Raw genomic sequence first — 22987 nt, 5'->3', positions numbered from 1 at the left:
CCCTCACAGTTGAAGAACATTATTAACACCACTGCATCTGCGTCTGTGCTTCCCCCATTCTATTCTACTGCTTCTCTACAGAGAGAACATTGCTGAATTTTTTAAAATTAACCAAGGTCTTGCTTTTTTACATAAAATTTTACACAGGATAAACAAAATATTCCTTAATTTTGTTTTACAGCTCTATAAAAATAATCACACTATAGCAACCTAGACTTGCTTTTTTCATTCAATATATTTCCAAGAACCATCCATATAGTATATTGCTATAGTTCATTTTCACTAACGTACACATTATCAGTATTTCATCATGCATCAGTGGTAAATACCACAATTTATTTATACATTCTATCACCGATCATGTTGTTTCTTTTTGTTCCTTCCTTCCTTCCTTCCTTCCTTCCTTCCTTCCTTCTTTCCTTCCTCCCTTCCTTCCTTTTTCTATTAGGATCAGAGCTGCTATGAGCACTTTTAACATGTCTCCTTGCACATCAGTGCAGAGATTTTCTGGGATGTATCACTAAAAAATGGATTTTCTAAGCCATGAAGTATGAAAACCTTACAGAATACTACATAATGTTTTTCAAAGTTCTTTCACCACTTTTGCCTTATTTACCAACAATTAAATTAACAGACCTTAATTTTTGCCAATTTGGTCAGCATCAAAAGGTATTTCATTGTGACCTAAATTTTGCATTTCCCTGATTACTATGATGTATAAAAAGACTTCATATGATTATTAGCAACTTATGTTTCTTCATCTGGCAATGGCTGTTCTTGTAATTTGGCCATTTTTCTCTTGGGTTGTTAATTTATAGGGGTTTTCTATTTATTCTCCACAATGATCTTTCGCTGTTATGAGTGTTACAAATAATCTTTACTCTGGAATGCCTGGGTGGCCCAGTCAGTTAAGCATCCAACTTTGGCTCAGGTCATGATCTCACAATTCATGAGTTCAAGCCCCGCTTAGGGCTCTGTGCTGACAGCTGGGAGCCTGGAGCCTGCTTCAGATTCTGTCTCCCTCTCTCTCTGCTCCTCCCCATCTCATACTCTGCACCTCTCTCTCTCTCAAAAATAAATAAACATTAAAAAAAAATTTTTTTAATAATAATCTTTGCTACATTTGTGGCTTGTATTTTCATTCTGTTTGTATTACCTTTTAATAAAGAGAAGTTCTTATTTTTAATGTAGTCAAATGTATAAATCTTTTCTTTTCTGGTTAGTGATTTTGTATCTTAAAAATAATTCCTTGTAACTCTAAGTCAGAAAATTTTTCTTCTTTCTCTAAAGAGAATTTTAGTGTTCGTATCTGGAAATCATTACTGAATATGATATATAGGTAGGGATCCAATTCTATTTTTTACATTTGAATAATTAATTATTCCAGCACCATTTATTAACTGGTGCTTCCCCTCCCCCCCCAGTAATCTGCCACCTCATTATATATGTTTCCTTATATGTGTGTAGATATATTTGGAAGTTACTTATCCTGTCCTATCAGTCAATTTCTCTATCCCTGTGCCATTTTCACACTGTTTTACTTACTGTAACTTTATAATGAGTCTTAATATCCAGGGTAGCAAGATCCCTCCAACACCACTCATACACCCTATCCACGTTTTTCTTCCTCAAGAGTGTTTTAGCTACTCTTGATCTTTGTTTATGCATACAAATATTAGAATCAATTCATCAAAAAAGTCAGGGTTTTATTAGAATTGCTTTAGATAAGTAAATTAATTATGAGAATTGGCAGACTTGGGGGTCTCTGAGTCCATTAATATGGGATATATTCCAATTTATTTAGGTATTCTATAATGTCTTTTAACAAAGTCTTATTTTCTCACGTAAGGCACATAACTTCTATTTGTTCTATTCTTTTTTTGCTTTTCATTATGGAAAAATTTTAATACACACAAAATAAGAAATATATTGTAATAAAAGTTCACATACTCTTCCTGTACTCTTCACATACTCTTCATGGCCATTCTTATTTCATCGATAGCCCCACACACTTGTCTATCTCACAACCACCCTTTCTCTTTAGAAAAGATGCTGCTAAGTTATAAGGGTAGAGATACTCAAAACTAGTACCTTCCTTATGAATTATAGGCTTTGGCATAATAAAGAGTCATTTGTCCCATTTAATGACTTCTGTCCTGACCTCTTCCTTGTCAGAAAGCAAAACCACAAACTCTACTTTCTTTTTGTTTGTACTTTTGCCTATAGGAAAAAAATGTCTGGAAAGACTGTTAATACTGGATATTTCTGGATCATGGGATTTTGTGTGTTTTGTTGTGCTTTTGAGTATTTTTCTGTATTGACTTCATTTTAATGGACTTTTTTCTAATCAAAAAAATAAAGTCATTATTCTGAGGGAAAAAAATAGCAAAGTGACCATCTTTTCACATGTGTCAACCCAGTTTTCACTTACTGTCAGCTTCAGTCAACTCTGTGATCTTCTCAAATTCTGGCTTAGAAAGGTAAACTCCAAAATGCTGAAGACAAGTATTCATATCCTCATAATCAATATTTTCATCTTTAATTTTATCAATGGCTTTAATGACATCAGTCAACACTGAAAATAAAGCAGTATGCTAATGAGTATTAAATATAAGTCAAAAAGAAAACACCAATAGTAAGATGAATTTTAGTTCTAACACTAAATAAACAAGCATAGAAAATAACTTCAGAAATGTTATATATGAAAAGAATTACCAGAATCTTTAATACTGAAAACCAACAAAGTACAAAATGAGAGCCAAAAATATATTCTACTTTGCTATAATCTCTGTATCGAAGGAAGTGCCAATTTAATTGCAATTTAAGTGCACAGGAACAAAAATATTATACAATTTCCCCATTTAATTTTCTAACAATTTAAAATTTCTTAGTAGTCTGTTTCTCGGTAGCAGATACAGAAATAAGTAGAAAACTTTCAATCCTGAATAATGAATTGGGGTAAGATTTTGTAGCAATACATGGCTCAGTCCCTGGTTAATCTTAGTTTATCTTCTGTGTACATAAATATTATCACTTGGAAATAACTATCCCACATGTCTTTTTATGATACTTTGGAATATATGCTTCACAAATTTGGGCAGTATTCCCTCCATTAAATTTAAACAAATTTTTACTGCAATGAAAGCTTTAATGTTTATTTTTGAGAGAGAGAGAAAGGCACAGCATGAGTCAGGGAGGGGCAGAGAGAGAGGGAGACACAGAATCTGAAGCAGGCTCCAGGCTGTCAACACAGAGCCAGACATGGGGCTCAAACTCAGGAACGGCGAGATCATGACCTGAGCCAAAGTGGACCCTCGATCAACTGAGCCACCCAGGTGCCCATGCAATAAAATTTTCTTAAAATAACTTAGAAACACATAGAATTATTAAGGGGGTCGACAGGTATGCATGCGGGTGTGTTTTTGTGTAAATTTTGGAACAAACTAAACTCAAATAGATTTTCTCTAATAGAAGATTAGGATAGGGAAAGTGAGGAAGCTGGGCAGTGGAGGGCATTAAAGCCATTATCAGGAGTTAATCGACTTTAGGCAGTCACTGGATGTCATTATGGATTACTAAACAAAGAAATGATCAAAATGATGTCTGAATTAGATGATTCTTAAAATGATTCTTAAAAAGGTAATTTTTATGTATAAATATGTAGAACAAGATATATGATACTATCTTGTGAAAGGAATTTTTAGATGAAAAAAATTCTCACTTAAAAGTAAATAGCTTTACTGGGCACCTGGGTGGCTCAGTTGGTTGGGCACCTGACGTCAGCTCACGTCATGATCTCATGACTCATGGGTTTAAGCTCTGTGTTGAGCACTGTGCTGACAGCTCAGAGCCTGAAACCTTCGGATTCTGTCTCCATCTCTCTCTGCCCCCTCCCACTCTCGTTCTCTCTCTCTCTCAAATATAAATAAACATTAAAAAATTTTTTTTAAAAAAGTAAACAGCTTGTGAGTGATGTCAGTAAGATGGTTGAGTAGGATGCCCTGGACCCTTCTTCTCCCCACAAACACACTGATTCAGCAGAAATTAAAAAATAAATTCCTTTTGTGAGAAATTAGAAACTAACGGACAGGCTCTTGTATCCCAGGAGAATGCAAAACCAGACGTACTGAAGCTGGTACAGAGATTTGGGACACCCTCCCACAAGTGCTGCCTCCAATGCAGCACCATATGATCCAAAAAAGACTCTAGCTCCCAGCTTCAACCAAGGGGAAGAAGAGTTTGGTCCACATATCCAGAAATTCAGCTTTTCCAAAATGCCTCCCCAGAAGATTGGCGTCTGTTTTGCCAGCCTTGGAGCTCTGATGGGTCTAGCACAGTCCAGTATTTGGGGTAGAATAAAGCGATGGCTTGGGCTGGTAGAAAGCAGTGATCTTCCCCTCTGTTCAGCACAGGATTAGATTAAAATTCCGAGCTGTTAGTTTCCTCCTGGAGAGGTAAAGAGTTTATCCAGCACATCAACTTTTTCAGGGCGTCCCAAAGAACCATCAGCTATCTTGTCAGTCCTAGAGCCTGGGGAAGGAAAAAGGTGGTAGAGGCCTAGGGCCTATCAGGCTGGGCCGATGGGTGGGGGTCTTCTCCTGTATAGGGACAGTATGTGAGGACTGGGAGAGCTGCCTGCTTTTTCTCTTGCACAAACACCAACACAGAAAGTCCAAATGGAGATTTAATGACTAAAAAATATGATGACTGAAATTAAAAGTTCAGTGGATGGACTCAACAGCTAAAAGGAGGAGAGAAAGGTAAGAATCAATGAATTGAAAGCAACTGAAATCATCCAATGAACAACACTGAGAAAATAAACTGAAGAAAAAAATGAACAGTTCCAGAGACCTGTAGGAATATAAAAATGATCTAACATTTGTGTCCATCAGAGTCCCAGAAGAAAAGAGACTTAAAAAGGCACTCAAAGAAATAATGCCTGCACACTTCCCAAATTTTTATCAAGAGACATTAACCTACAGATCCAAGACGAAAGTGGACCTCAAACAGGATAAATCCAAAGAAATCCATGTCAAGATCCATCATAATTAAACTTCTGAAAACTAAAGACAAGGGAACATTTTGAAAGCAGCCTAAGAAAAACACTATAGGGAAAGAAAACCAATTTGAATGACAGAATTTCCAGCAGAAACCATGGAAGCCAGAAATAAGTGACACAATATTTTTCAAGTGCTGAAAGTAAAGAACTATCAACGTAAAATCCCATATTCAGAAAAACTATTTTTCAGGAATGAAGAGGAAATCAAGATGTTCTCAGATGAGAGGAAACTAAAAGAATTTGTTGTCAATAGACCTAAGAATGGATAAAGGAAGTTCTTAAACAGAAAATAAAGGATAAAACAAAAAAACTCTGGAATATCAAGAAGGAAAAAAGAAAATGGTAAGTCAAAATATGGGTAAATATAGTAGGCTTTCCTTCTCTTGAATTTTTTAATCAAGTCTGATGGTTGAAGTAAAAATAATACCACCTGATGTGGTTTTAAATATATATAAGGAAATATTTAAGGTAATTATATCATAAAGGAGGGAGGGATGTATATGGAGATAAGGCTTCTGTATTTCACTTGAACTGGAAAAATGATGACACCAATAGTGTGATAAGTTATGTATATATACCTGAAGCAACAACTTTAAAAGAGATATACTCTGAAACACTATAGATAAATCAAAATGGAATTCTAAATATGGGCAAAAGATTTGAATATATATTTCACCAAAGATATATGAACAGCTAGTAAGCATGTGCAAATAAACTTGACATTATCAGTCATTAGGGAAATGCAAAATTAAAACCATAATGAAATTCCACTACACAATTATTAATTATAATGATTATAAACAAAAAGATAATACCTAAATGTGGAGGATAGGAAGAAACCAGAATCCTTACACATTGCTGGTGAGAATGAAAATGGTATAGCCACTTTGGAAAACAGTTTGGTAATTTCTTTAAAAGTAAAACATAAATTTACCATATACACTAGCAATTATTCTCCTAGGAATCTACCCAAAAGAAATGGAAACATGTCCACAGAAAGACTGCAATGCAAATATTAATTTCAACATTACGCATACCAGTCCCAAACTGCAAATAAGCAAAGGTCATACATTGGTGAATCATCAACAAAATGGAATATACCTATAAAATGTAATATGGACTTATTTAACCATACAAAGGAACAAACTACTGATACATACAACAACATGAATTAGCCTCAAAAAAAGTGAAGTCAGGCACAAAAGACCACATGTTTCATGATTTCATTTATATTAAATGTTTTTTAAAAAAAGGCAACTTTATGGAAACAGAAAGCAGATCAGTGGTTGCCTGGGAATGGAGGTAGAGATTAATGATAAATGGGCACAAGAGAATTTTAGGAGTGAAGGAAACGTTACAAACCTGGATTGTGTCCACTTCTGATTATATATCCCAAAGAATTGAAAGCAGGGGCTCAAAGAGGTATTTGCATACCCACATTCACAGCAGCGCTAGTCACAATTGCCAAGAGGTAGAAGCAACACAGGTGTCTATTAATGGATGAATGGACAAACAGAATGTGGCATATACATGCAATGTGATATTAGCACGAAAAGGAAAGAAAAATCTGGCACGTGCTACGACATGGATGAATCCTGAGGGCATTATGATAAGTGAAATAAGCCATTCATTCACAAAGACAAATACTATATGATTCCACTCAAGTATCTGGAGTAGGCAAATTCACAGAAACAGAAAGTAGAATGATGGTTGTCAGAAGCTGGAGAGGCACAGATGGGTAGTTGTTGTTCACTGGGTATAGAGTTTCAGTTTTGCAAGATGAAAAAGTTCTAGAGATTCGTTGTACAACCGTGTGAATATACGTAACCCTAATGTTATTGAACTGTACAGTTACAAATGGTTAAGATGACAAATTTTATGTTACGTGTTAGATACCACCATTAAAAATAAATTTTAGGGGCACCTGGCTGGCTCAGTCCAAAGAGCATGAGACAATTGATCTTGGGGTTGTCAGTCTGAGCCCCATGTGGAGTGTAGAGATTATTTAAATAAATAAAACGTTAAAATAAGATAAATTTTAAAAACAGTATAACGGGGGAAATGGGAGGGAGAAGTCGGCTACAACCACGACACTACTTCACAAAACAGCAATGAAACGGTGACTAAGTTCGTGAATGAATGATTACAAGGTAAAGCACTCAAGAAATTTGCTAATATTGTCTTTAAGAACACCACTTAAGCAATTCATCATAACTGACAAATTATAATGTAGCTTTTTTTTTAAGTTTATTTATTTTGAGAGAGAGAGAGCACACAGGGTAGGGGCGGAGAGAGAAAGAGAGAATCCCAAGCAGGCCCTGTGTTGCCCACAAGAAGTCCAACACAGGGCTTGAACTCACAAACTGTGAGATCATGACCGGAGCCGAAACCAAGAGTCGGACGCTTAATGGACTGAGCCACCTAGGCGCCACAATAATGTAGTTTTTAACATGAGACTTCATGTAAGTATAAGAGAAAAATCTCTTCCTTTGGATTAATTTTTCTCTATCTGAGAAATCCTTTGGGAAGACACAAAAAGCTTATCTTTCATTTTTAGCATATGAATAAACAAAAGGAAATAAAAACAGCAAGGCTTAGTATCTTTCATTTCTCATTTTAATCTTGCTGAAAAATATTTAATTATTTGCATAAAAACCCAAATCATTGCAAGCAAAATTTTTAACAAACTGATTGTGGTGTTGATTGTATGACTCTATACATTTCATGAAAATTAGTGCATGAGTGAGTTTTATGTATGTAAATTATAGCTTAATACAGTTTTTTTAGAAATGTTCTAAAACAAGGGAAACAAAACCAGTATTTCATTCAAACAAGTTCCTTATAAAAAAATTAAAAATCAAATCACCCATCAGTTGCTAAAAATGGGGCTAATCACCTGTTGGAATCCCTCATTACCTTACTATACATTTATGTAGTACTTTACAGTTTTTAAAATCCATCTAACAATTCTGTGAGGGAAGCAAGTTAGCTATCACTACCCTAATACATCAAGTTTTCATGGCTTGCCTGAGAATTTCAGAACTATTAAGTATCTACCCAAAAAGCAAACTCAGTTCAGTTGAACCTCTTTTCAACCTAACCACTTCTTTCCTCCAAATCATTTTAAAATAAATTTCCTACCTACCATCACATTCAGGAAGACTTTGCTCCTTGGAGAGAGCGCTCATAAAGTCATCTAACTTCACCATTCCATTTCCTGTAAAATAAAGACTTTAGATCATGCATTCTTTATATTTTTGCATAAAAGGTAAATTCATAGTTTCATACAACTATGAAAAAAATTACTTCTTCACTTCATCATAATTCTATTTCTCCTTTCATATCCTGTCTCCCTAGATGAGTCTCTGAATTAGGTCAGTTCGTTTCATTTTGATAATTACTCAATAATTTTTAAATACCTATTATAAAGTGCAATGGACTGAGCTAGGTCCTCAATTTTTGATAGATATAGGAAAAAGGAAAGGTGACCATATAGATGGACCATGAGAAACTTAAGGAGTCTATTTCATACCATCATGAAAACCCAGTCAAAATGCTATCCATTAAGACACCTTGACAATACTGACCAATCCTGACAGACCCAAGTGTCCCCATTACTATCAGCTGATCCAATTAACTACCTATTTTTAGATATACACCCTCCACAGTGATCCTACCAATCCTGATAAGCAACATGAAAGGGCTCAATAATTTTAGTAGCACCTACACCTTAGGTTTTTTTTTTTTTTTTAATCTTCTTTCCCATTTGCCTTAGCTAAGAAATTTTGCTCAGGTTCTAAGAATTCATTTCTAACATATTCCCAAGTCAGTCTTTCCCCAAAATGTTGCCTCTGCCCTCTCCTCAGCTGAACTTCTGTTGTGGATGGGTCTTACTTAATGATAAAACAACTTCTCCAATACAAAAGCTCTTCCTGGAAACTTAAAATCTGCCTTGAACTTAGGCTGGTGACCGGGATATGCTATTTAACATCTAGATGCTAATCATCTGCCTTGATTGGTTAAGTACCATTAGCCCTAAATTCCTAGTTGTAGCACTTCCTTACCATTTTGGAATCTCCGGTTATTTCTTCTTGGATGCTTTAGGCTATTTGCTCAGAGATTTTTGTACCCCTTGGATTTTGTGCTCTTATTGCCTGAACCTCCCTACAACTGGGCCAGCCTTTCCAGTACCTGTCCCATACGGGAAGGCATAGCTAGGGATAGTGATAGAGTGTTACATAACAATTCTGAGATATAAAAGGCCTAGTCCCTCCAAACCAATGCATTAGGGCAGATTTTCCAGGAATTTTTTTTTCCACTTTCCATTTTTATATCTGTTCTTTTAGAATCTTCTTTAGCATGGCCCATTCTGTTCCATTCCTAGTTGAGAACTTACTCCATCATTTAATACTATCCCATAAAAGTATCTAATTTTTTCAAAAAGTTTGGTATTACCAGTCTCACCATTTTGAGTAGTCTTTGCCACAATCTCCTTGAACTCTTTGTCTGATAAAGTAACTCCTATTGAAGGCAAAATGGATTGAAGTTCTTCTGCAGCAATGTAATTTTCTTGGAGTTTATTGATAGCTTCACAGATGTTTTGTAAATATACAAAATGTAGAAGACTATTCAGCCACAGAATTTATGTGTCTTAAGCAATAATTAGCCCCCAAAGTCTTTAGCAATTAGAAAACAAGTTTTATCTAATTATTATTACCTCATATGACTGCTTTTTTCTTCATATTTCTGTTGTAGCTTACATTATACCTAAATATTTCCCATATAGCTCAAACAGAAAACAATCTTGAAGTTCTATAAATGTTTATAAACTACTTGTTTGGAGGAACAGCCTGTTCCAGTGACCCAGCCAATGCTGCTTGGTTCTGATTAAAATATAATGAACGAGTTCAAGAGATCACAACAACAAAGTGTTTTGTCTAAATTCCAGGATTCCAAGCAAACAATGAGAGTTCTTCCCCTTCCCATCATTTTAGGCTACATGTTTTCAGTTCACAATCTTCAAAATCATAAAATCTTAGCAGTAGATACGCATGGCCGTCATGAGTCCCCTAATATCATGCACTGAGATAGGCATAGTATCACTTCTCTGTAATTCCCACCAAAAATGCATAACCTGAACTTACGAAGAAATATAAGGAAAACCCAAAACGAGGGACATTTTACAAATTAACTAGTCAATACTCTTCGAAAGTGTCATGGTCATGAAACTATCCTAGATCAGAGGAGACTAAGGGACACATGACAACTGAATGTAACGTGTGATCCTAGATGAGACCTTGAACCAGGAAAAATACATTTATGGACCAATTGAAAAAAATTGAATAAGGTCTTCAGATGAAATAGTAAATAATATTGTATCAGTGTCAATTTCCTGATTTAGTTCACTGTACTGTGATTATACAAGATCTTAATACCTGGGAAAACGAGATGAAGAGTATATAGAAATGTCTTTCCCTTTGTGTAATTCTTATGATTTAAAAATTATCATAACATGAAAAGTTAAAAATGTTTTTAAAATGTATATCAAATGACAGTCACATTTCAGAAATGCTCAATTACCATCAATTTATCTTGAGAAGTTATACCAGATAAACTATTTCACACTTCTCTTTACAAAGAATATTAAGTATGGCAAAGGTTGGCGACACCAGCAAGATAGATAAGCACTTTCTTCCACAGGCTGCTTCTACCCATGGGCTAAATGCCTACTATTCCACTGTTCCTTTAACAAGTGTTTTAATCTTACTGGAATATAAAGAACTCAGAATTAGGAATGAGGCACAGAGTAATAGTAGTGTATCAGTAAAGGAATCAGAAAGAACATTGTTGTGCCTCCTTAAAAGAGCACATTTTCTGTTCAACTGAGTTGTTTAAAATTTGTATTACTGTGTAAGAACCACTAGTATTTCACTAAGCACTCATTTTAACAATTACCTTCAATATTAAATGCAATAAAAAGATAAGTTTCTTTCAAGAAAATAAACAACTTGAGTAACTTCAGCCAAGGACTATAGGAAGGAGTATTTAATTAAGTTCCAAACACAGGACTTCTGTGATAGAGGTACCACGGAAGGAGGAAACTATATATTGGTTGGAAAACCTTGCTCATCTTTGAGAAAGACCATAAAGCCCTGGGGACCCAAACTGTAAAATAGTAGTTATTTTATCTTTCTTCATATTCCCATGTCCAAAAGAGATGATATCTGAAGCATTATCATATCATGTTGGATATGGATATCATATATTTAAATTACGGAACCTGAACAAAAATTTCACATAGACTCCTTACATATTTAGTTTAAAAATTATAAAATAAGCATTTCCAAAAGAAAACAGGCCCTCTATTTCTAGGGAACTTGAGTGAGTTGAATTAATCTCTGAATAAACTTCTTGGTCAAAGTTAGGCATCTGAAAAAGGGAACACAACCATCTAAAAAGGCACAACTTAAAACCACTGTGTTGTATACACTGATCTATATACCAGAAGTGGTGATTACTCAATAGCACTGACAAATGAAATGCAAACAACTGTCTAATCAATGGTTAATTCAGCTTGTTTCTGTGATGACTCAAGAACTCAAGGACCTATATTTTGACTTACATATATGATACTGACCCAGAGCATTCACTGCAATCTTTTCTTTCGACGAAACCCGTTTTAGGAGGCTGGAATGCCTTCTCACAGCTGGCTTCTGAAGTTTCGGGATACTAAAATTATCACTTTTATCCAGAGACTTTTTGAGGCTTGTAATGCTCTTCAAGCTATGTGACGTAGACTTTGAGTCATGAATTTCAATCTTCTCTGAACTTTTCTTAAAGTTTATGCCATCCTTTGAATATGGTTCCCAGAATCCTGTATCACTGCTATCAACCCCATTTAGGAATTTTTTTATTTGCAAAGGATTTTTTGATCTTTTAAGTTCAAGGTAATCATTATCCTCCATAATTTTATGATATTGGAGGTGTTTTCCATTTAACTTTGGGAATAATGATGGTTCACGTAGTCTGGAAGAGAAACTGCTTTTCATCCTATACTGTGGATAACATTCTGATATATTTGATAACTTTCTGTTTGAGGTAGATTCATCCAAGGCAGATGATTCCATACCTGCTAAGCAAGAGAAACATATTTAATTATTCTATTTACCTGTACCATTTGTAATAGTTTTTAAAAAGTAACAACTAAGTCCTCATGAAAACTATTCAAGAAATTATCAATTGCTTAAATAAACAAAGTTTAAAAAGTTAAATAAGGTTAATATGTTGAAAAACTAACAGAGCTGATAACTAAGACTGAAATATTAACTAGGTTAAATATAATCTTCTGGTTTAATATATTTAAATTCTTTTATCCAAAGCTATTTGAAGTTGCACCAAATCAAAAGTGATAGCCTACTGAAGGTTGTAGTTCTCATTCCCCACTCTGCCAATTTTGAAAGATTATAGGCTAAATATGCCAATACAGCTACAAATCCCTTAGTTATGAGCATACTGAAGTATAAGGAAGTTGGAGTGGGGAAATTTTTATTTATAAAATCAGAATACAGGGGCACCTGGGTGGCTCAGTTCGTTGGGCATCCCAGTTCGGCTCGGGTCATGATCTCACTGCTCATGGGTTTGAGCCCCAGATTGGGCTCTGTGCTGACATCTCAGAGCCTGGAGCCTGCTTCAGATTCTGTCTCCCTCACTCTCTGCCCCTCCCCCACTCACGTTCTGTCTCCCTCTCTCTCAAAAATAAACATTAAAAAAATTGTTTTTCATTTAACATCAGAATACAAATATTTACCCTCCTAAAGATTCTCAGTACTTGTGGGAAAAAATAGTTTGTATATAAAATAACCTCTTCAGAAAAATATTAATACAATGTCCCACTGGGGCTTCCTTTATAAAATTCATCTGATGGCTCAGAATAGTACCTTACATTTGAATAACACATTTTAAAGTATTTCAAATGTTATAATACTTGATTTTATGATAGACTATTATTCTCCTCTTAGAAGTTTAAAATATGTTTGATCATTGAAGGCAAAACTTATAAAACATTGTCTGAAGTTTTCAGTGTGTATAGTGGTAATACATAATAAAATTACAGCTTAACAGAGGGAGGGTAAAAAGATCTATATAAGGGTAAAACTTCTATATTCCACTTGAAGTGGTAAAATATTTATTTTAGCATACTAGAAAAGGTTAAGTATGTATACTATAATCCTTAAAACAACCACTGGAAAAATACAGAGATATAGTGAAAATACATATAGAATAAATTCACATACTAAAAAAATGCTCCCCAAAAAAGAAGGGAGAAAATGGTTGAAAAACAGAGGAAAAAATAGAAAACAAATAATAATATGGTACACCTGGTCTGAATGTATAAGTAATTACATTACATATGATCTAAACACTCCAATTAAAATACAGGAATTATACAAATAAATACAAAAAACATCACCCAACTCTGTGTGGTTTACAAAATACTTCAAAACTGGTGATATAAGAAGGTTAAAAGTAAAAGGATGGAAAATACTTACCATCTAAGCACTAATCAAAAGAAAACTGGAGTTATATTAGAATCAGAAAAAGTAAACTTGAGAGAAAAGAAAATTACCAGTGATCACATACATATTGCATAATGATAAAAGAATCAGCTCACCAAGAAGATAGAACTATTCTAAATGTGAATTCACCTAGCAACAGAGATTCAAAATGCATGAACCAAAACCTGACAAAACTGAAAGGAGAAATAGACAAATCTACAATTATATTTGGAGACAATATTCCTTTCTCTATAACAGAACTAGTAAAAAAAAATCAGCAAGGATTCAGAAGAATGAATAACATGAATTATTATGCATGGGAGTGGGTATGTGATTATTAGTAATATCTATGTCAGAAAAGAAAAATTAATGAAAAAACTTCCACATCAAAGACAAAATTAGAATTCAAAATAAACTTTGAAACGTTCAGGTAATAATAGCAAATTGAACAGCCTTCAAACACTCCATTTAAACTAAGGAATTTTGGGGATGCCTGGCTGGCCCAGTCAGTTAGGTGTCCAACTTCAGCTCAGGCCATGATCTCGCGGTTTGTGAGTTGGAGCCCCACATCAGGCTCTGTACTAACAGCTTGAAGCCTGGAGCCTGCTTTGGATTCTGTGTCTTCCCCTCTCTCTGCCCTCCCCGGCTCGCTCTCTCTCTCTCTCTCAAAAATAAACTAAAGGAATTTTTAAAACATCACAAATCCATAATAACAAAAAAGAAGAGGAAAAGAAACTACTACAATTAAATTTTGGAATCTGGAAAGCTGATGAACTTAGTAGACCTGAAAAGGCTGAACCATAAGGCAGAATGGGGAAAGCCAAGAAGCAACCCAGTTCATAACACAAAAACTCCAAAAGCTCATAAATTAGTAGCATTTAGGTATCTCTAAAAGTGAGGGTAAGAGTGAAGCTAAAAAGAAAGAACTGGTTAAAATCCCTTTAAGTAGTAATTTGATACCTAGGGTCTCTTCACACGGCCAGATATTCACTTTTATCCACTGGGCACAGCCAGTTATTGATCTTCTCCTACTCCAGCAGGAAAGTGACAATTCATCAGAAAGGGTTAAACACAAGGGCTCTGGATTATGGAATACTAAACACAATAGAGGGTAGGAGTATTACCTGCAAAACTCGGAGGGAGGCTTACACTGAATAATGGGAACTTCAGTCTTTCGTCTTATTTAACACCTGGAATTCTATGAAGCAAGGCTATACCTGCGGGAAGGATATTCAAAGTTTCTTTGAACACTCTGACCATCTCAAAAGGAAATATACCCTAAAGACAGTCATATTAAGGGTTTTCCAGGCAAATAGCCCAGCCAGACCACCCGATAGCAGGGTTTCTCAGTCTCAGCAGTACAGGCATTTTGAGACAGATACTTCTTTATTGAGAGAGCTGTCCTGTGTATTGTAGGATACTCAGAAGCATCCCTGGCCTCTCACCACTTGATGCCAGTAATACAGATTGTGATGACCAAAAATGTCTCCAAATGTTTCCAAATGTTCCTGGGGGAAGGGGAAGTTCGGGGCGGGGGGCGGGGGAAATCTCCGAATCATCTCTGGTTAAGAATCATTATCCTACAATGGAACTGGAGAGTGTGATGCTAAGTGAAATAAGCCATACAGAGAAAGACAGATACCATATGGTTTCACTCTTATGTAGATCCTGAGAAACATAACAGAAACCCATGGGGGAGGGGGAGGAAAAAAAAAAAAAAAGAGGCCAGAGTGGGAGAGAGCCAAAGCATAAGAGACTGTTAAAAACTGAGAACAAACTGAGGGTTGATGGGGGGTGGGAGGGAGGGCAGGGTGGGTGATGGGTATTGAGGAGGGCACCTTTTGGGATGAGCACTGGGTGTTGTATGGAAACCAATTTGACAGTAAATTTCATATATTAAAAAATAAAAAAAAAAAAAAAAAAAAAAAGAATCATTATCCTACAGCTCATAATCAGCTAGTTTTGCCCTCAGTCTCAGAGCTTCCAAATAGCTTTTGAGTTCACCATTCTCAAATATGAGTAGACAACCAAAGATCACCAGACATTTGAGGAACACTCCTAAAATGAAAAACAAACAGAAAAAAATACCTTGGAGGAGACAGAATATGAATGAAAAAGGAAATCTCAAAAGCATTGCAACAGAAGTTCTTAGTTGCAACAGAAGATATTGTTTGTGGAACAATAGAAATGCTCATGAAATAAGAGGAGGATATTATAATAAAATAACAGAGGGGAAAGAAATTATTGGAAATTTAAAAGTACAAATGAAAAACTAAATAGAAGCATTGGAAGATAAATTTAAGGAACTCTCTCAGAAAACATAACAAAGAGTGGCACCTGGGTGGCTCAGTCAGTTAAGCATCCGACTCTTGATTTCGGCCCAGGTCATGATCTCACAGTCGTGAGATTGAGCCCTATGTTGGGTTCTGCGCTGGGTGTGGAACCTGCTTAAGATTCCCTCTCCCTCTCCCTTTGCCCCTCTTCCACTCTCACTCATGAAATAAATAATAAATAAATAAAGCATAACAAAGAGATAAGAGAAAAAGGTTAAAAAAAAAAGGAATCATCCCATTATGTCACATATCCAAATATCAAGAGTTCCACAGAGACAGAAAAAATAGAGGAAAGGAAATCATCAACAAATTATTTTAATTTTCCAGAATCAAAGGACGCTGTATTCAGCACAATCGTTACAAAGAAACTTCTTTCAAGGAGACTTTCAGAAGACTAGAAAATATCCTATATGCTTGAAAAAAAAAAAAATCAGTGTCAAAGTCAAGAGTCAGAAAATTTTGCACTTCAATGGCAATACTGAAAAGTAGAAAACATAGAAAATTATTTACAATCTAGAATTCTGTACCCAAACTATCAATAAAATATGAAGACAGAATCTGTCATAGGAGGAGAGAAGTGAAAAGTCTCCAGCATGTTAATGAAGAAACATCTCAAGATGACAGTTGCACACAAAATGTAGAGGGCAACAAATTCATACTGAAGAACATCAAAATACTCTAAAGAAGATTTCTTCAAGAAGACAAAACTACTAGAATACCTTGTGCAGACAAACTTACGAAGAGGATATTTAGACAGTTGGCAGAGTCTAAGCTTCAATCAGTAATATATATACTTTTTTTTTAAACCAAGCAAATAAGTAAATAAGACAACTCAAAGAGGGAAAAATTGTACAGAAAGAGAAAGCAGCCACAAGATACTTACATGTGGCTCAGCAGTGAATAGTGTGTACATAAATATATTAACATAAATACAGAATTAAAACTTACTCAATTACCCTATGACTATATTAGGAGGATGGATAGGTATGGGAAGTGGATATGGTGGGGACAGGGAAAATGAAACAGAGCTAAATCCTTATTTTTCATATTAAGGAGTTTACTAGGTCTACCCAAAATTTTAAAAAATCAACAAGAAGCAATACAAACATGTTATTTACAGTCATGAAAACAAATATCAGGTAATCAGCTAAAATGTTTGCCTCTGGAGAAACTGAGGAAAGGATCAGGCAAGAGGCTGCTCTATTTGTAGCAAGTTTATTAGAACTATATAATTCTTTTTTCTAATCTTTTTAAATCTTTATTTATTTTTGAGGGAGGCAGAGACAGACTGTGAGCAGGGGAGGAAGAGAGAGAGAGGGAGACACAGAATCCGAAGCAGGTTCCAGGCTCTGAGCTGTCAGCACAGAGCCCAATGCGGGGCTCGAACTCATGAACCGTGAGATCACGACCTGAGCTGAAGTCAGACACTCAACCAACTGAGCCAAATTGAGCTTAAAATTATACACATAGATAATCTTGACCAAAGGATGTCCGGACAGAGAAAGAAAAGGGAGTGACACCATGTGTAATAGGAAGAGATTTTTAAAAACATACTTAATGGAGAAAAACAAAACTAATCATGAATGATACTGAATAATATACTAAAAACAATTTTTAAAAAATGTTTTAATGTTTATTTATTTTTGAGACAGACAAAGCACAAGCAGGGGAGGGTCAGAGAGAGAGAGGGAGACACAGAATCTGCAGCAGCCTCCAGGCTCTGAGCAGTCAGCACAGAGCCTGATGAGGGGCTCGAGCTCACGGACCATGAGATCATGACCTGAGCCGAATTTGGACATTTAACTGACTGAGCCACTCAGGCACCCCTATATTAAAAATTTTTAACTGTCAATGTCAGGATGTCAGAATGACCCACAAATTGCAAATTACATTTTTTTTCTTAGTGTTATTATTTTGTTTTAAAGTTGACTTCATGTTGCAAAATATTAAGGGAAAGATAAAAGAAAATTATGGTAGTTACATAATCAATACTGATTAGGTATATTTAGGATTTAAACTTTTATCTAAAGAGTTAGAGTAATGGGGGGGGGGTGCACACGGGTGGCTCAGTCGGTTAAGCGTCTGACTTCAGCTCAGGTCGTGATCTCGCAGTCTGTGAGTTCGAGCCCCGTGTTGGGCTCTGTGCTGACAGCTCAGAGTCTGGAGCCTGTTTTGGATTCTGTGTCTCCCCCTCTCTTTCTGCCCCTCCCCCGCTCACGCTCTGTCTCTGTTGCTCTCAAAAAATAAGTAAAACATAAAAAAAAATTTAAAAGAGTTAGAGTTAATGGGGTCAGAGAAGGCTTTCAGATTCCATATGATAAAACCTACAAATTAGGATTTAATTTAAAGGCAATTTATTTATAAATAAAACTTGCTGTAGCAACAAGAGCTCACTTACAAAAATCTTCATACTGGTGCTGTAGTTCATCCAAAATAAATAGAATATCTCTAATATCCACCATGTGGTTACCTGTAATAGAAAGAGTAAGTTCAAGTGCTGTTATTTCTTTTTTGAACACAAATCTAGTTTCCATCCCATTCTAATACAAAAACAACACAGAGATGTGTGAAAGTAGGAACAGAGGTTGTGAATAATATCTAGAATTGTTAATAGCTCAGTATACACTGAAACATAAAAGACCATTATTTTCTTTTTCCCTTAATAAAAGAGTTTCCCATCAAAAGAAATTAGTCACATTTTAAGCTCCACAGCTAGGTAATCAGGTTAATATTTCATTCATTTAACAAATAGTGTTTTGAGAATTTACTATAGGTAGAATTTCAAGTTTTAGCTCTTTTGTCTTTCTCACTGGATTGTGAGCTCTTCAAGAGTACAGGATGTCATTTGTTTCCCCAATGCCTAGCAAATTATATACTTCCTAGCACTTAAAAACTAATTTTTTTGAGGGGCACCTGAGTGGCTCAGTCAGTTGAGTGTTTGACTCTTGATTTGGGCTCAGGTCATGATCTCAGAGTTCATGGGTTCGAGCCCCACGCTGGGCTCTGCGCTGACAGTGCAGAGCCTGCTTGGGATTCTCTCTTTCCCTCTCTCTCTGCCTCTCTCCCACTTGCACTGTCTCTCTCTCAAAATAAATAAATAAACTTTAAAAAAATTATTTTTTAAAAATTATTTTTGATAAAACAGGGAGGGGGACAAAACATAAGAGACTTGTAAATATGGAGAACAAATTGAGGGTTACTGGAGGGGTTGTGGGAGAGAGGGTGGGCTAAACGGGTAAGGGGCACTAAGGAATCTACTCCAGAAGTCCTTGTTGCACTATATACTAATTTGGACGTAAATTTAAAAAAATAAAAAATTAAATAAAAAAAATATTTTTGAATGAATAAATATACTAAAGGCTGTAAAGAATCATGCAATGTCTACATTGTGGATAGCAGTAAACCATTTACTTAGCATCTTACACATGTACAGCACTCCCATAATTATAACTTCTACCATTCCTTCCCTTGCCTCTGTCTAAAACCATTTTCCTTCTTGGACAGTGTATGACAGAGAATGGGGTCAGAGACAGTGACCTCAAATAATGTTGTTCCAATTGGACACCCAATAGTTCTTGCCTCCAAATGTCTAACTTCGCTTGACATTCAAGGTGAGAAAGACCAGGTGTTGACTTACCTACTTATAAAAATACTAGGTTTGTTCTTCAGCCTATGCCTAAAAAATCAACTATTCAGTTATAAGCATAAGCAAAGACCCTGAAAAGAAGATGCCAGTTTTTAATGTGCCTTTTGAGTCCAAGAATTATTATATACACTATGGTTTTGGTGTTGGGTAAGATTGATTCATTCTGCTTCTTTGAAAATTGGTAAGCTATGTCAGGTCCAGGACTTTAAATCACTGCAAAGCAAGTAAGTATTTGACCCAACCAAAGAAGTGCTACACCAATTGATGTTAAGTTGCCTTCTGATTAGAACTGCTTCTCACATTCTGGGGTTTTTTTTAATTATTTTTAATGTTTATTTATTTTTGAGAGAGACAGAGACAGAATGCAAGTGGGTTGGGGCAGAGAGAGGGGGAGACACAGAATCTGAAGCAGGTTCCAGGCTCTGAGCTGTCAGCACAGAGCCTGACGTGGGGCTCGAACTCACGAGCCACGAGACCATGACCTGAGCCGAAGTTGGACGCTTAACCGACTGAGCCACCCAGGCGCCACTCTTACATTCTGTTTTTTTATTTTCTTGGTATTTATTCTCATTCTGTTCTTGATTGTGGTTCTAACACCCCAGTGAACTTCTGGAACTTCTGTAGAGTCCATATCCCAAGTTCTTAGATCAAAGCATAAGTCCTAAAATAATTCAAGGCTTCAACCCTCAAACTCGTGAATTTGATCAGTGTAAAGTTTCTGTTGGATCATCCAAAAATTAATCCAATGGAGAAGGCTGTATTGTTTATATCTGGTCTCTACTTAAAGAACTCCCCTTTCTGGAAAGAGGTCCAACATTGACCAGTGAGCATGCAGTAGCCAACCATGTATAGATTTACTAGCTCTCGCTCAAATTTATTCCTTCTTCTATGCAATGACAAATACTTCTCACACACATCTAAGACAAATACTACCCATTTATATAGTCTCTGGTGGCCAAATAAGCATTACAGAATCTGAAATTACTATTTTGACCCCTATCTAGCTTATCAAAACCTCAATGAATAATTCCTGGTTGAGACTGAGACAATCAGTACAGTTACAGGTAGCATTTACTTCATAAGAGAAGTTCAAAACAGCTTCCCACTCTTACATTTGTCCTTCTGGAGGAAGCTCATATTGGAACTTTCCTTTCCATTCAACCTGGAAAATGTAACTATCTAATGTGAAAAAAAAGTATCCTAATCATCAAAGTCATATTCAAGGCAACATTACTTTGAAGGTGTTAAATGACTATTAACACATTTCCATAATCTCCACAATAGCTCCACAATATCAGAGACCTTCTCATCAAAAATCGCACTAGTTACTACTTTTCACCCAATTCAATTACTAGATCGGTAAATACCACGAGAGAAAAAACTACTGCACCAATATCCTATCTCAGAAACCAAACTACCAGAACTGTCATCAAGTGATTTTCCATATTCCTCTTGCCAGATCTTAATGAAGCAAATGCTTATTGGACTTCCTTGCAAATTCCAGCAGCATTCCTCTTCATCATGCATACTCATGAAGATATTCTCCATGTTATCAGTACTGCTCCAAAAAACCAAACCAAATACAAAAACAAGATGTTAAAACAGTACCTATATTGGGGCGCCTGGGTGGCGCAGTCGGTTAAGCGTCCGACTTCAGCCAGGTCACGATCTCGCGGTCCGTGAGTTCGAGCCCCGCGTCAGGCTCTGGGCTGATGGCTTGGAGCCTGGAGCCTGTTTCCGATTCTGTGTCTCCCTCTCTCTCTGCCCCTCCCCCGTTCATGCTCTGTCTCTCTCTGTCCCAAAAAAAAATAAATAAAAAACGTTGAAAAAAAAAAAAACAAAAAAAAAAACAAAAAAAAACCAGTACCTATACCAGGGTGCTACGACTTCTACTAGCAGGATAACCGACTTATATCACTCCTTACTTCAAAATTCTGTTACAGAAGAATCCATATCTCTTACCGGGGTAACCCAAAACTTTTGGCATTCTGAGGGTGTCCTTTCCTTTAATGTTTAAGTAAAATAGCCCCGACCCCACACCATACATTATATGAACAGCAATCAATACTCCCTCCAAAATTTGAAGATTCCTGAGTGTTTTATACTCTGGCAGTTGATTTTCGTTTTTTCTATTCCCGTGGACTCCTGATCTCTCTCACATTATCACATCCTATAGGTGCTATCTTCTCTCCACCCCAAGCCTACCTAACACAGAACCTACAGACCCTTTTCCTTTAAATCCACCCACCACATGACTAACACAAGGCTATTGTATATAACCAACTCTTACTAGATAACTTGAAATTAATGAGAGTAAGGGATTTCTTTATAGCACAGCAAGCACTACATAGTATTGTCCTAAAGTTCTACAGCCACTCTCTATTGATTGCTAGACCCCCATCCAATCTTAGGTTCCCTCAGTGTTCCTCTTCCAGCTGCCGATTAGCCACTGTTGTATTCTAAGTTCCTGTTGTTGTCTTATATAGAGTACTTTACCTTACCTTTTTGCTCAAACTAGGTATCTCCCAATAGGCTTTAGCTCTCATAATCAAACATACCTGTTAAAATGATTTTCCTAGTCAAAAGACAAGGACCTCCCCTATGAGGAATTTTACCTTAAGTCACAACCAGGTTATTAAAAATGACAAAATGAAAAAATCTTATTCTCTCTGGTTGGAGGAGATGGAGTGAAGGGTGAGACTTATTAATTCATTCAACATATATTTGTTGAGCAGTTAATATGTGCCACAAGCACTGTATGGAGTACTGAGGATACAATATTGAGCAAAAGTACACATGATATCTGCTTTCTTGGTATTTAGTCTTATTTGAGATACAGATCTTCACAAAACCATAAGAAATAGGGGTACCTGGGTGGCTCAGTCGGTTGGGCGTCTCATTTTGGCTCAGGTCGTGATCTCGTGGTTTGTGAGTTCGAGCCCCGCATTGGGCTCTGTGCTGACAGCTCAGAGCCTGGACCTTGCTTCAGATTCTGTGTCTTCCTCTCTCTCCCTGCCTCTCCCTCACTCACACTCTGTTTCTCTATCTCTCTCAAAAATAAACAATGAAAAAAATTTTTAAAAATATAAGAAATAAAAATTGCAACTGTGATTAGTGCTGTGAGAGTGTATGAGAACTTGACCTAGTCAGAAAAGTCATGGAAGCATCCTTAAAGAATAGAGTGGAGTTTAGATCCAAAGTATGAGTCGTAATTCACTAGGAGGGAAAGAATGCTCCAGGAAAAGAAAAGAATATATGTAAAGGCTATGGCAGGAGGAAGCCTGGTATATAACTGAAACTCTAAGAGGGCACAGTAAGCAAAGCAGAATGTGGTCTGAGATGACGCTGGAGATCTAAGGTAAAGGCCAGACATTGCAAGTCCTTGTACGTGACC

General features: G+C 36.2%; 1 pseudogene; it reads right to left on the bottom strand.

The window, feature by feature from the left end:
- The window catches only part of LOC145715129 (EF-hand calcium-binding domain-containing protein 13-like), a 98939-nt pseudogene that overhangs the window by 40327 nt on the left and 35625 nt on the right, over positions 1–22987 (bottom strand).

Source organism: Panthera onca (assembly GCF_046562875.1).
Source record: "Panthera onca isolate mPanOnc1 chromosome E1 unlocalized genomic scaffold, mPanOnc1 haplotype 2 h2.Chr16_ul_12, whole genome shotgun sequence".
Classification (NCBI taxonomy): domain Eukaryota; kingdom Metazoa; phylum Chordata; class Mammalia; order Carnivora; family Felidae; genus Panthera; species Panthera onca.
This window is presented reverse-complemented; position numbering and strand designations above follow the sequence as displayed.